Source organism: Bombus vosnesenskii, unplaced genomic scaffold (assembly GCF_011952255.1).
Source record: "Bombus vosnesenskii isolate JDL3184/JDL3185 unplaced genomic scaffold, Bvos_JDL3184-5_v1.1 scf7180000013304, whole genome shotgun sequence".
In the NCBI taxonomy this organism is placed as follows: domain Eukaryota; kingdom Metazoa; phylum Arthropoda; class Insecta; order Hymenoptera; family Apidae; genus Bombus; species Bombus vosnesenskii.
In genome coordinates this window covers 2,120,101-2,133,908 of record NW_022882953.1, presented here as the reverse complement: position 1 = coordinate 2,133,908, position 13,808 = coordinate 2,120,101, and positions in this window count along the sequence as shown.

The following is a 13,808-nucleotide window of genomic DNA, read 5'->3' as shown; positions in this document are numbered from 1 at the left end:
GTCTATTTAATCGTTACAAGCGAAATAGAAGCAGTGAAATTAAATAGACATCGCGATAATGATAATAATAACAACGAAACAATTGTACATTTTAAGCGGAATGGGCGAAAAACATGGCACCCCTGTGTTTCGTAAACGCAGCATCATTAGTGTCAGCTGGCTCGTGTAAACGAATTCTATGCACATTTTGGCTACTGTCATTTGTTGTTGTTACATTTATTCTGCTCGGTAGGACAGATATTCTAGTTTCTCGTTTTAACGACTGAACAGCGTTGTTACATTAAAATGTAATTTATGTAGGATCCACACCTTGTATAGGTACTTAACTCTTAAATAAATGTCTGCTCAAAATGTAAAATAAATTGAAGGCCATTGTGTAGTCTAACAGAGATACGTATTTGTGTTAATTATTGTAATGCCGTGAATAAAAAAGGCGGATCTCTTAAGTGGCCCTTGTAATTAGTTCAAATATATTATTTCATTGTTGAAGCTTGAGAACTAAAGAAAAAAAAAGTCATGAACATCAGTTTTATTCTTTTAGTTCTTTTAATCTTTAATGTATTGTCAATTAAAATGAATACACGTGAAAGGAATCTTACTTTTAATCAACCTCCTTTATGCTCATTTTTAATTGTTAAAGCTAGTTAATTCGCCATTAATTTTGTTTCTATATACAAAAAAGCTAATCTCATATAATAACTACTCGATGGAGAAATAAATATCAAAGATAAATAATATTCTACGCTTCACAATGAATAAACGTTTTGTTCGGTAGAAACAAAAATCCGTACTAATATAATTCTCGAAGCTATATTTGCAATATAAAAGTATTAAATTCATCGCACACAGAAGTAAAAATAAATCGATAGATGTTTAGTTTAAAATTAATTAAGCAGAAACGTATAGCATATTGTTATATTGCAGCATATTGGTTTTGTAATGTAGATGAACTTTATTTGCAACGTCGAGTTTGAAGTCGAGTATTACTTCATCCACGTCTGACGCAAAGAGACGATTGAAACTTTTATTCTTTCAATGTGGCGCGAGAAGTAATTTCAGGGGTTGTAACTGTTTGGAACAAAGATCTCTCTGTGATGTGCAATCGTGTCGCCGGGGTGGAGGATGTAAAAACGTCGTTAAAGTTCGTTTTTGTAGAGTTGACGCACGATTTCAAGGAAATGGGTTAATAGAATCCCGATTCGAGCACGCCACGAGAACGAGGTCGACCGTTTAGTTTGCTCCTCGATTCCAAAGGAAGGAGAAGCTTATCCTTTGCTCCTTCGGAAAAAGATGCAATTAGCTCCCTCGTTTCTTACCTTCGAACTTATAATCGCATCAAATTTCCCATCGCGTGCTTTGATCCCGCGTAAAATCTTTAAGAATGAAGAAGAAATAGATGGAAAAAAGAGCTGAGCAAAGGATAATGAATGACGAAGAAGCACGGCGTAAAGGTGTTGCTTTTTACTGAATAATCCGCTTTATAAAAATCCCTAAATCTTGTCCTATCATTTAACGAACTATTTTATCACCTTTATCAGTATCTTCCAACGAAAAGTAGAAAATTGCGATATTCGATTCTGTAATTATTTATTCCGGAAAATTTCTATAATATCCGAGACTGTAGTTTTAAGGATTCTAAGTGTTATAGTTGAATATTCGCAATTTGATGGAGAAAATAATGAAAAGATGATTAAACTCAAAATTACATTAATCGGTTATATGAATTATACATACGATACGCATTCTTCTTTATCCTAGTGTAATTTGGATATGTTAGACTCTGTAACCCATGAGATAAACTTTATAAAAATATATTAAAAATATATTAAAATATATTAAATAAGTCCCGATCATTATTTTCGTATAATTAACAGTATTTAAATTAGATATTATTTGAAATACATTTATCATAATTATGTAGAAAATAAATGCAATATATTCGATATTTTCTAAAATTAACCGACGTTAGTGCCAACGATAAACATTTAATTATCGCACGAGTACCTATTTATGTCGAAATCAATAGCAGCATTTCAAAGAATTTACAAACCGTGTCCTGTAATCGGTCAACCAAAAACAGGATCCTCCTCTTTCGTACCATAATCCAGTCAATTACATGGATTCCCACGGCACCGGTTGTTGTCCGGTTCATTTAACCGTGTCCATTTCGCGCATTACATTTTACAACGAGAACATCGGTCGCGAGGTAATACCACAATTTCTACGATGATCCCAGGATTCGATATCAAACTGCTGGGTATTGTAAAGCGTTTAAGGACGATTGCATAACCTATAAAGACGGCACACGATGGCGTAGAGAGGAAAAGAGAGAAAGAGGAGAGAGGCAAATAGGCTCGACAAAGAGGGCAGGGCGATTGAAATAGGAACTAAGACAGGAACAAGCGGAGAAGAAGAGGAAGACCTGGCAAAAAGGATGACGGAGGGAGAATGAAGAAGCGAAAAGGAGGGTACTCTCTGGAAGCTCTCCTACTGAGAAGCCAGACACCAGGACCGTGTTACTTCCAGGCCGCCGATGCCTTTTGATCTTTCAAAGTCTAGACTTTCTCCAGTCTTCTATCCTATCCGAGGCAGTCGTGCTCACCAGGAAGTAAACGCTTCGAGACCGACTTATCGAAACTTCACGGAACTGCGCTGATATCCGGTCGCTGTCTCTCTTACCCTCGTACAAACCCTTTCGTTACGAATTATCCTACAAAGGGATCCTTGCTTCTCGAAGTAAATCGAAGTACAGCGCAGAAGTTATTTTCTTTTTTGAGACTTTGTTCCGTTATATTTTTTTCTTCATCAATCATCGAATCGATGAGAAAGTTACGAATAATACGTGGAATCGAAGGGGTTTTATCTTCTTATCTACGAAGCAGGCAAGAGAATTTCTTTCGAAGACGATTCATGCAGGAAGTTGAAAGTGCATAATTTTGTAAAAGAGATGAAGCACTAAAGGTCGTTTGTAGCATGTAATATACAATGTAGAGGGTGGAACAGAGCTTCTTTCTCCTCTTAGAACGAGATGATTCGATCTATGCAGAAGACTGTATGCCTTTCACTTTAAAAAATAAAATAAAATATTTATGCTTAGGAAATAAATGTAGTCACGAAAATGTGGTCCTGCTTGAACCATCCATCTTCTTTCTTTAACAATTTCTTCTAACTTCAACCAAGAAAGAGATACGACGAGTTACGTGACTCACCCTATGTATAGAGATGGAAATAGAAACTGTGAGACGTTTAACATTGTAAATCTTTAGAGTTCGAGATCCGAAATTTGTATTCACGTCATCGCGAATCGGAATTCGCTTTGTGTTTAAAATCGATTTACTTTATGGCAAGTGGGAAGCATACGAATCTTTAAATCCGAACAGTTCCAGATTTCGATTAAAAAAAAAAAAAAGAAAAGAAGATAAAAGTTCGGAGAAATAATTTCATGTTATATATGTACTTTCACGTACTCCTCGACCATGCAAATTTTTACTCAAGCAGAAAGTGACCAATCTGACGTTTTTTATACGTAACGTAACACATATGTACATATTCACATTATGCACATTGTTACTCCATTAAAGGAGAATGTACCTTTAAGCACAGTGCATGATTTGTATTTCAAAGGCAGGACATTGATAGGTTTCGTTTTAAAAACTGTACGCTGCATGCATGGGAAATGAGTCGAAGGAGATGCGTTTTAATCGAACGTCTCATCCGAGCTAAATGACATTACTGCGAGAGAAATCGTTTATTCAGCTTACTCGAAGAACAGCGTGATTTCAATAACTTCGCTCTTCTCAAAATCAGAAACAGATGCTATTTCCCAACCGAATCGAATCGAATCGAATTACAAGAGGGCAAGGCTTATCGCTATCTAGTAGCTATGTTTCATTCTGTAATTGCTATTAACTCGGAAATACCTGCGTAGAATCCGCCATGTTGCGGAAAACTCCACAAAATCACTTGCGCGTTCGTACTTTTCTGTAAAAATTATATCGTTTTATAATATTATACTGTTGATGAATTAATTTTTCTGTAAATAGAAATAATATTCAAGATTTAAAATGAATATTTAATATTTAAGAACTAGTGTTTCAAATTACTTTGTATAATTAAAGAATAAAATTATAGAAGAGTGTAGCAAAGAAATATGAATACAGAAATTGACGAGTTATTATATTAAGTTACAACACGCTGAGATGTTATGTTCCTTTGTTGAATTGTTTAAAACATTAAATTAAAATTAGTATGAAAGCATATAATTTTTATTAAAAGTTTCTTCTCCTTTGTTAAATAGATAAAGTTTCGAAAGAATAAAGTGTCCTGTCCCAGGGTAGTAATTAAAACATTCGTCTGTCATATCCACTGTTTCTCTTGATATTCTAGTCTTCAGTAGCAAACAAGAAACAATTTTATTTTTCTTCCGATTTTTTAATCAGATTCTACATTTCATTTTCATAACATCAATTTTTTGTAGCCGTATGAAAACCGTAGTAAATAATGCAAAATTTAATACATCTAATATAAATAATTTAATACCCCACATAATAAGTTGAATGAAGTGTAAATACATTATGCAACTATCGTAAGAGAAAATGAAAAATAAATAATACAGGCAGCAAATTTGTATACAGGCACTGTATTACCCTCTACAGTTGGACAACATTCTCTGTAATATTAATTCGAAACACTGCGATTAGCCCGCGGTCATCAAGTCTGCAATTATTAAACCAACGAGAACGATTTGTAACACTTAAAGAAAGTCAAACTATTTAAGAATCACAGCCTCCAATCTGGAAAAAATTCTCATTGATCTTCTGTTTTAGGGCAACGATGCTCGCCAGTCAACTACCCTTCGTACTTTTACCCTTATCCAGCCCCATCACTGTTGCAGATGCTCGACGAATAACCTTCCTCGTTCACAGGGCGGTCGTATAACCCAGCTCGCTACTTACCTTCGACTTGGGTGAATTAAGCCAAGGGAAGTCAATTGGAAAAGTTTTTATTGGACTGCGTTTAGGAATTCCAGCGCGGCGTGCCATATCGTTTCAATACGAGACAACGCTACGCGAACATTCTCGTCCCTGCGCACGGAATATCGTTGACTTTCGCTCGATCGATGATCCTTCGCATGTTATTGCGTCTCCTCGGTTTTCATAGGGTTCCTTTTCTCCTTGATCACGTTTTATTTTCTTTTCTTTCACTGTCGTATGCTTTACGAGCCGACACGTAATGGGCCGATTCCTTCGGATTACTCTCGAACACGATGAATCAACCGCCCTATACCGTTCGATTCTTAATAATATATCGAGAATCTTATGGCTGACTGAGTTCCCTCTGTTCGTTCGAAGAGAAACGGCTCAAGCTAATTTCATTGATTCGATTCTGCTGGAGAAATTTGCCTTTTTTGAATCGGTTGCTGATTCCGGTTAGTGTGCATACTTACTTTGCGCGAGAAAACAAGGATGAAGGAGGAATGCATTCAGTAATTGTATTGTTAATGGATACTTAGTGAATGAAGAATATAGGGGAGAACAGAGCAAGTCTAAATTTTTATATTTTTTTTTGAGAAACAGTTTTAAAATTCAGTACGTATCAATACAAAAATTGTCTTTTTATTGTGTTCTTTCATATACTTCAAAATGTTAAAAATATTGTCCGATATCGTGATAATATTAAAATGTGGTTTGGATCAATAATTATACCTTTGGTCTCCATAAAACTTCGTCAACCTATCAGCTATTTTTAAATCTTTCGACTGAACCGATTGGTTTCATTCTCAATTATGTCACATTGAAATCCTCCTTTTGATTTCTAACATTAAAACCAGAAAATATACTTGTCATGTTTTTCTCCTGTGATTTCCAAATTATACAGGGATCAACAAGTAGAACCCACGATTTACTTACTGTTCAGAATTCATAATACAAAATATGTAGTTACGTCAATAGTAATTTAACAGAAATTTAACGAGGAACGAATTAATCGTTGGGCATGCTTAGAAGCTAGGTTATTTATCGATCGTGGTCAGAATTAGAACTAGAAACGCTCAATCTTTATCAATTACTATATCAATCACTGTCCAATAGCGAAACTTGGTTTCAGAACCTTTGGGAATTAAAACCTTTGCTTTTCATAAACAAATCCGTCACCTAGCCTAAATCATTCTTCCCTATATCTTCTTAGTTAACAAAAAGAGAAAAATATTTTCCACACAAAATGGGAAATGTGAAAAATTTTACGAAGAATAATCGCTTGGCAACGCGTTGTCTTGACAAAAGATCGGTCAACAAAACTCGTTCACGAATCGTTTCGCCAATTCCCGCGACTTCATTCGTCATCGTCGATACACTGGTGGATGGTCAAAAGGCTCGATATTTTGGCAATGGATATTTTTTGTGACAGCCACGATGTTGGGCAAACAATGAGAATTCACAGTACGGGCGTAGTTTTCGAAAAGGGGTGCCCGAACAGGAAGCGAAGCAGGAAGCGGGAGCGGCCGCGATGGAAAGAGGCTCTCGAAAACCAGACTGGCCGACATTTTTTCTCCTTCCCTGTGTCAGTTCGATAGGCGCTTTATTGGATTTTACGAAAAAACACTGCAGTCGTTTCGGGATCATCCGTTATAATTTTATTATCGAGGCTCGCGCATCAAAAATAGCCGAAAGCGAGGGAACGTTCGAGTCCTCTGGTTGATTGTTAAATACATTCAACGTAGCCAGCGGCGCTATTAAATTATCCTAGCCACTGTGCAATTATATGGAATAGTTGTTATCTACCGCGAAAAAATCGATGGCGTTGCTATCTAAGCCATGAACGCTCTTTTATCATCGATGATCAAACGTTGCAACCGTGTTGGTTCCACTTTCTACACACGCGTGTACGTTTTATCTAGTCGATTAACACTTGATCGATCGCGAATCTCGAACATAAATGAATTTTTGCTGAATGGCTACTTTCGTGTGATGAACCATACTGTTTACAGTTCCGAGCGAAACAGCCGGTTTCGCCTGGTTAGCGAACTGAAATTAAAACTCTATCCCGACGGTCAATTATTACTATTAAAGCATGAAACTCAATCATCGCAAATTGTGTTCCAAATTTTTGTTCCATACTGTTGGAATAGAGCAATGTCGGGTTGCTTGTTAATTTGATTTCTGTCGATGACATTTTGGATTATTTCTAAATAACTTCAAAATGCAAATTGATCGATATAAAGAAATTAATGAAGGCTGTATTCTGAATGAACTTTTAGTTCTATAATTAACGTACATAAATATGTATCATTACAATTTGTATAATATAACTATATAAGTAATATCATATAATTATATACTAGCGTTTATCTTCTTTTGCTTGTTATGTCTTATACTCAATACTACTCAAAATTCATTTTTATATCGTTTTTGGAATATGAAGTAAAAAATCTAAGTGGGAAACTTTTGCATACTTGGTGCTTATCTAATTCAAATTTGGAAAAAATTAGGAAATCATTAAGAAATACGAAGGGTTGTTAGTTTATTTAACACTTTGTATTATTTGAAAAAAGTGCTCGATGCTCACAGAACAATAACTTTAGTAAAGAAATATAAATATGGAAATTCACATCGGATATAAGAGTTCTATTAAACCCAGCAAATATCCAAAAAATTTCAAATGTGACTGCACACACACTCTTCGAAAATAGGCAACAAATAGAAACATGCAGTTCCACTAGTTCGAAAAAACCGAACTACGTTCTAAAAATGGGGTAGTTCAAGCAATTTCAAATTTGCAATTAAAAGACTTGAACGTCGAAAAAAATCTGTGCTCTGGACTATATTGAATCAAAACGTTCTCGATTCGCGTATCTGGGAATCGTTTATGTTCCAGCGCACGCGAAACGTCGCCGCAGGCCTGACGAAACATTAATTTCAGCGTACCGCGGAAAAAAAGCTCGGCCTTAGACTACGTGACCGCGGTTCGTCCGGCGAGTTGCTGACGACAACGACAGGGTTAAACTCAGCCTGTCAACCGGCCGTACGCAAAAATAAATTTACTAAAATACGGTCGCCTGGCCTGGCGGTTGTTTTAAACGGGCCGGAATTTCGGGGAACGTTTTACGACCCGTAAGCGATTCGATATTTGTGAAATACGAGCAATGCGGGACGCGTACGCTGCGCGCAGATTAAAAAAATGAGCGACGGAGCCTAGCGTGGCTATTTATTAAAACCGCAGGAGCGGAGGAGACGTAGAAAAAAAGAGAGAGGGGGGAGAAGATAGAGAAAACAAAACAGAAAAAAGATGAGACAAAAAACGGGCGGAATTTTATGAAAATTTCCGGCAGCTGGAAGCGAGCGAGTTACTGTTTGCGTGGATGAAAATCACTGAGCAAAACTGCCGGCGTCATCGTAACGGTGCCAGTTATTTGTGGACAAACAACAACTACTGCTCCTTTTATTAAAGATCAAACGATGATATCCGAACGTCCAGGTTGATGTAAGCATCCCTGATGCTGACATTTTATTAAAGACGTCTGTACGAAAGAATAATATAGATATTATGAAAATAACTCATTCTTCATGACGGCTACTACTTCTTATTTCATGGATGCGCCATTTGTGGAATGTGGCTTTAAATATGTTAAATGTTTGGTAAAAATAATGTGAGATAGACGTAAATTGATCAATTTAAATGCCTTACTTTATCCAGTATCTTACGCTATAAGGCATGTACAAATTCAAATGAAACAACGGAATTATAATGAAATAATTATAAAATGAAGACTATAGAAAATAGAAAAATAGGTATCTTAATAAATGAACCTCTTGTAATTAGTTTAATTTTATCGTTCAATTCTAAAGAAACGAATGACTTAGGTAATTCGATAAGTTCTTTTACCGATATGACATAGAATTTTAAAGAAAATGTTAAAAAATTCTTTTTATTATATTTAATTTTTTAATTATTGTCTGTAATATCATCTTTTTCCATACGTTTTCCACTTTATGTAGTCGATAAATATGACTTCTGAGATATTCAATTTAAGCACAAGATAGTCATCGCACAATTCTATATCTCCCTCTAATTCAAACCCGCGTTCCTTTATGCAAAATGAAAATCCACCACTTCATCACTTCGAACTTGCATAAGTATCATCGATTAAAACCGGCGAATGGATCTTTTTATACAAACGCGCATTTGTTGGTGGACCCGGGTCGCTGATTTATGCATCGGGACGGAGTTAAAGCGAAAAAGGTCGGGCCGTACGGGGCCAGTCATTCATAAAATTGATCAACGCGGCCCGAAGAGAGTAGCGCGCCATGCACTAGACAGGCTGATTGTAAATTGTAAGCAATTTCGTAATTGCGTGGACAAAGCAATTAAGCCATTTGACTGGCTACGCACAGGCAAAGTGCTCCACGGCAAATACATCCGGCTGTGACGATATAACCGTGCAAACAGCGGACGATAATGCAATTTGGATAATACACGGCGTTTGCACCGAAACGTCGGCGTCGCGCTTGTGCAGGTGAGTAGGGAAACACGGGCGCGAAACACATCGCCGACACGTAACCAAATCGCGGCCAGCTTGATGAAATTCGACAACTGCAAAGAGTCGAACGTTACTTCGTTATTGCCACGGTTCGCTGGAGCTTTACGAATGTCTGCAAAATGTTGTGACGCCTCTAGATACGACTCTGTCGGGGCTAATACGGTGTATTAATCCTATTAGTAGGATATTCGTTGCTTTGTTACGGATAATTGCTTCGATCTGTTTGGTGGACCATGGAGACGCTTGGGATCTATCGCTGTTGCTATGGTAATTTTGTATCCGCGCCTGCATTTTGGTGATTCAATTCAATTACGAATTGTATGTACGTAGTATTGCAAGAATATTTTCTGTAATTTCGTATATAGTTTGGAAAGCTATCATGGGAGTAGAGTAGCAGAAGAAAGGTAATAATTGATAGGAATGAAAACTAGAGACACGACTTGGTCGTGAATGAACGAAGGGTAAATGTTATAACGTTTATCAATTGATCCAAGATCGACTAGGTAGCTTGCAATAGAAATTGGCTATCTTTTAATTTTAAAAAGTCGTATAATGAGATGTTACATTATTCTATTATTTTACTTCAACAAGATACGACTTGCGAATCTATTAAACCTCAAATTTCTTTAAGTAATTTAAAAATTTTTATTTTTGTTATGTAATGCAATTAAAAAATTAATATAATCAATTTGGTTTTTCAGGCGCTCATAATTCGAAATGGTTCCTGACATACAGCGTATCAATATCAATGGACCAATTAAATGCAAATTGAATCGAAATACCCGTTATTCAGCGGGCGATTTTCCATTTCCCATAAAGGCTCTGCTTTATTATTTTCCCGTCCTCTCGATGTTCTGTTTAATTGATCGAGTCGAAACACCTTCCTTAATTTCGCGGCAGAACGACGATGGACGTCGTCGTCAAGGGCCCAACTTTTCATTGTCACAATTTTCTCACCAGATTCGGTTTATCCCGGTTTCAACGGCACGAAGCCTCGAGAAATGACCCATAAAATTGAACATTTCCCTGATATGGATAGTCACATCGAATACATATGCGTATGATCGCATTCAATTGAACGCAACAATCCTTCACTTCCGTTTGCTATTACAATGATTTCTGATTTATTTAATTCAAGAAAATCGTCATAATAAAACAGACTCGTGTTTAATGAAAACTGGAAAGAAAAATTTTCTGTGATTATTACGAAATAAGTTGAATTGATTTCAATTTGTAATATAGAAGATTAACAGGATTCTACAACAAATCGTAATAATTTCTGAAGATCATATGACTGAATTAAAAAATCAATTCAATTATTTTTACCAAAAGATTGAAAACTTGACACACTGAAAATACAATTAAGAAATATGAAAGATTAAATAAATACGTATACGTTATAACATACAGAAGATATAAAAGATTTAAAAAGCATAAAAAAATCATTACAAACATCATGAATAGACGCCAGAAAATGCTACTTTCAGTTGTTTTATTAACAAATTTTTTAGAAATAGTCGTAGTGTTATAAAGCATTCAGCGTATGATTTTAACTATAGAGTAACAAACACACAGAGAACAATAAAAAAAAGAGTAAATGAGAAGAAGAAGACAAAACGTATCGAAATCCCAAAAGCAAATTTACACTTACCATTCTTATTCAATCGTAATTCCTTCGTTAAAATTGCTTCTAAGATCAACAACAATGGACGTAGGAGAAGGATCGTAAACGACGACACCCTACATGCGATTTCTGGGGACAATTTTAACGCAAATGAGAAATTCTCTCTCCCGTTGAGCGATAAACAATCTAGATAAAGGATTTATGACCGCTCGGGAAACAGCTGCCATAAAAGTCTCGGCCTGTTTCCAATCTGTCAACCTGTTTCCACGTTGATCGAGAGAGAGGACCGATCGTTCTCTCATCCCTCTCATCCCTCTCATCCCTCCTCTCCCTATTCTTCTGTTTTCGTTTTGATACCATTGCCTCTATGGTGGTCGTACGTACACGTCGCGCGACATTCTGCTCGCTAGCAATCTCAATATTGGGTGTCGTCCATAAGTTTCGACTAGAAGGAAGGCGACCTGCTTCGCGTTTGCTTTCATTTTCGTTATTGAAAACACACTTTCCCTTCGTTTCGTGTTTTACTTCCCTTAATGGCTCCTCGTTAATTAACCCATCGCACTTCCAGTTTTGTTTTACCAGAGGACTTTTTCCATCCTTTTTTGGGTACTTCCTTTTTAACATATCACACGTCTATTTTAAAAGTGGCACTACTTAAACTGATTTTTCTGGAAAAATTATTGACAAGCTTACAAGATGATTATTTATCAAATACATAATGTTGCCAAGAAAAAAAGTAAACTCTAGGACGCAACGGTTAAATATTATTTTCTTGATTTTCTATCACAACCCTTGAAATCAGAGTTAGATTGTTCTGGCTGAGTTCTCTTAGTAGTATAATATTTTACTTGAGATAGAAATAAAGAATTATGTAGTTTTTGACAATGAGAAACTATTTTTCACAATTAATTTAGGGAGCTAATTGTTATGCAACATAGGTCATTAAAAATACAATAACAAATGTCAGCTATGTCACTGTTAATTGTAATTGAGATCGATTAAAGATTTAATAATATTGCACATATTTTGTACATGGTTGTATGTATTAGGATATTGAAGCGATTTAAAATGATCGAAGCTGTTACGCCATGCGGCTTACCATAGGTCATATTCTTAACTGTCGATCACGACACTATAATGTCGCAGACGGATCGTCGCGTCTGCCCGGCAAACAAACATTGTACTGACAAGCGCACGGTTCATTAAGCAGGGCGACTTCCAGAAACGTCGACTCATGGCCGTTATTTTACCTCGCGTAAAAGAATGTGGCGTGATCCGAACGTAATGGGGGTCGTCTTCCAAAAAAAAAAAAAAAACGAAAAAAATCGAAAGGCGTTCAGAACTTTTCGAGAAGTCGAACTGTCAACACATCTGATATATCGCGCACTACTTATCAACCAAAACGCAGTTACATTTTTTTTGTTTCATTTATATCTTTCTAGTTGATAAGTTGTTGAAATAAACATTAATTTATTTGTGTTAATTTTGTGGCATTTCATTGAACTACCCTTATTATCATAATCGAAATAAGGGGATCGATCAGTTCGTGGCATCGATTATTTAATCGTAACGGGAACTTACAACTCTCGTTGACGTGCTATCTCGCGATCGCGTCTCTCCGCGAACGGTCGAAACAGAAGCGATTATCAATTATCATCTCCAGTGTTGCACCATTATTTCATTTTACTGCATAAGACATATCAAATTACATTTAAAATACAAATTGAGAGTATAAAGAAATAAAATCATTTATAATATCACTGACAAAAATCTGTTAATATAAATCTTTCTATTCCTATATTCTCTCCTTTCCCAACAAAAGCTGAACAAAAAGGAAATTCATAATGTATCAAAAGAAATTTCTAACACTTATATTTCCTTTTATCGAAAAGATCCAAGAAACCTAATCGCTTTCAGTAGAATTAATTTATCTCTTGAATGTCTTCGATTCCGATTATTTCTATGTTCAATTGTTCGTAATATTAGGAAGCGCAATCAGACATTTTCTTTGCCTCGTGGTTCTGTAGCGGTTAATGAAAGATTCGAATCGGGAGAGACTCATATTGTGCCTTGGAGTGCCAACGTTTTCGTTTGCTAGGTTCAAAGGTAAACGAACTCCGGACAAAACATTATCGCCGTTATTTATAATCGTCAACCGGAGTTACATTTGAGCTTTTTGTAATACCACCGGTCGATACAAACAGACGAATATGCTCTCTAGGACAATCATTGTAGCGAGTCATAGACAGTCAAATAGCGAGCGTAGAGTTGAACAGTGGCATTGAGCGATCGACGATTACAACTGGCATACACTATCTCTGTACTTGCATTTAAAGTGATTTTAATATACACTAACTATTACAATTTTATCATTCGTCTCTTTAATAAACCAACCAACACGTTTAATAAACCACGTCAGTTCTACCAGATAAGGCTAAGTCAAGGACGTTGGTTGGTTGCACAAGGAAGATTGGAAACAACTCGAATTCCCACGAGACAAATTAAAGTGCACGGTTCCTCATGCGTATTAAGGAAGAACTATGGCGTGTACAGTAATGGACGTTTAAATTATGCATCCCCAGCGCCCTCCCCTTGTCCGTGTCACCGAGCTAATTAGTTATTTATACATTCGAGGCGGGTGTGAGTCGG